Below are 2,500 nucleotides of genomic sequence, written 5' to 3'. Positions count from 1 at the left end.
CCCGGCGCTGCCCCGTCTCGGCCTCGGAAGGGGGAGTCGGGGGAACGGGAGGCCGGGAGTCCCGGAGAGAAAGAGAGAGAGAGAGAGATAGAGAGACCTCCGCGGTTCCGCCTTCGACCGCCGGGGGGCGCCGCGCACCCGTCCGCACGGGCCCGTCCCGGTGGCTCCCGGCAGGGCTCTCCCAAACCCTCTCCCAGGGCCCCGGTCCGGGAGCCCGACTGCGTCCGCTCTCCGCTTCCAGAGAGGAGGCTGTCGGACGGGGAGAGCTGGTACCGGGCTCCTGGAGCCCTGCCTGGGCAGCCTATGGAAGGGAGGGAGCCCTGGCCCTGCTGCTCTCCGAGCTCCGGCCCTGCTGCTCTCCGAGCTCCGTGCCTACTCTGCCACGGGTCCTTTCGCAGGAGCTCCAGGGAAACGGGCTTTTCGGCCCCTGACAGAGTCCCGGCTCTCTCGCTCGCCTCGTTGGTACCTACTGATCCGGCGGAGGTGTTCTCCGGCGGGTAGCGACACGGACGGCCGAGGGCGCGCTTCACCCAGGCTTCAACCGTCTCCTCCCCGAGCCCCTGGAAGTGCAGCTGGGCCGCGGGCGCCCCGGTCCGCACTCATCTGCGAAACTTCCACAAATTGCAGTACCCGATTTGGCCCGCCGGGGGGCGCTGCCTCCGGGGGAGAAGGAGACGTGCCCGGCCCGTACGTCGGGCTCCAACGGATGCCCGCCGTGGACCCTTTATAGGCCCCATCCTGGTCCTGCCATGCTGTTATCGGAGCTCCACGGCTATCTTGTCACTAAACCTTTCGTTTGAGCTCCAGGGCTTTTTGCTTTTTGTAACCCGGTTCCTGGAGCCCTGCCTGGGCAAAATCGGATGCAAGAAGGCCCTGCCCATGCTGATCTCTGAGCTCCGCGCATCTTCTGTCACGGGTCCTTTCGCAAAAGCTCCAGGGAAACAGGCTTTTCGGCCCCGGACAGAGTCCCGGCTCTCTCGCTCGCCTCGTTGGTACCTACTGATCCGGCGGAGGTGTTCTCCGGCGGGTAGCGACACGGACGGCCGAGGGCGCGCTTCACCCAGGCTTCAACCATCTCCTCCCCGAGCCCCTGGAAGTGCCGCTGGGCCGCGGGCGCCCCGGTCCGCACTCATCCGCGACACTTCCGCGCTGGAGTCCGACGCTCGCCGGCCGCGTCCCCCGGCCCGCGGGGGCCCGGGGGGAGGCCCGACGCGTGCGGGGGGAGGCGGCGGGCGGCGGGGGCGCCCCCGCGCCACCCGACGGCGCCCCCCGGTGGCCAGAGGCGGCTCGGAGCGAGACGATCGGGGGGGAACGGCGGCGCGTGACCCGCCCCGGCCCCCTTGGCCCAGCGGACGGGCAGGCGGCTCCCGGGCGACCCCCCCCGATCCCCGCCGCGGCGCCCCCCGGTGGCCGCCTGACGCCACTGCGGGGGGTGCAGATTCCGTGTGTCCTCTCGGATAAAAACAAAAGAAACGATTCCCGTCGGGCGAAAGTAAGTGGGACGCAGGGCCCCGGGCCCCGACGGTCCGCGCGCGCGGCGCCCCCCGCTGGCCGGTCGAAGGGATGACAAAAATAAAATGAAAAAAAATTCAAAAAAGCACTCGCCCCAAACAGACGAAAGGTACCCGGTCCGCCCGGATGAACCCTCCCCCGTGTCCCCGCCGCGGCGCCCCCCGCTGGCCAGCCGAGGTAATACACGATTGAGAGGGGGGGAGTGAAAAAAAGGGGCAAAAAATGAAAAACACCCCACCCATTTGAATGCAAAGTCCCGGAGCGGCCAGGGGTGGACGCCGGTCCGCGCGCACGGCGCCCCCCGCAGGCCAGTTGAAGGGAAGAACGGAACGAGACTAAAAGATAAAAAAAAAATTTCAAAAAAGCACTCGCCCCAAACAGATGAAATGTACCCGGTCCGCCCGTGTCCCCGCCGCGGCGCCCCCCGCTGGCCAGCCGAGGTAATACACGATTGAGAGGGGGGGAGTGAAAAAAAAAGGGCAAAAAATGAAAAACACCCCACCCATTTGAATGCAAAGTCCCGGAGCGGCCAGGGGTGGACGCCGGTCCGCGCGCACGGCGCCCCCCGCAGGCCAGTTGAAGGGAAGAACGGAACGAGACTAAACGATAAAAAAAAAATTCAAAAAAGCACTCGCCCCAAACAGATGAAATGTACCCGGTCCGCCCGTGTCCCCGCCGCGGCGCCCCCCGCTGGCCAGCCGAGGTAATACACGATTGAGAGGGGGGGAGTGAAAAAAAGGGGCAAAAAATGAAAAACACCCCACCCATTTGAATGCAAAGTCCCGGAGCGGCCAGGGGTGGACGCCGGTCCGCGCGCACGGCGCCCCCCGCAGGCCAGTTGAAGGGAAGAACGGAACGAGACTAAAAGATAAAAAAAAAAATTTCAAAAAAGCACTCGCCCCAAACAGATGAAATGTACCCGGTCCGCCCGTGTCCCCGCCGCGGCGCCCCCCGCTGGCCAGCCGAGGTAATACACGATTGAGATTAA

This window comes from Pseudophryne corroboree, chromosome 3, assembly GCF_028390025.1.
Source record: "Pseudophryne corroboree isolate aPseCor3 chromosome 3, aPseCor3.hap2, whole genome shotgun sequence".
NCBI classification, from domain to species: domain Eukaryota; kingdom Metazoa; phylum Chordata; class Amphibia; order Anura; family Myobatrachidae; genus Pseudophryne; species Pseudophryne corroboree.
The sequence above is the reverse complement of the archived record's forward strand: the minus strand, read 5'-3'. Positions refer to the sequence as shown.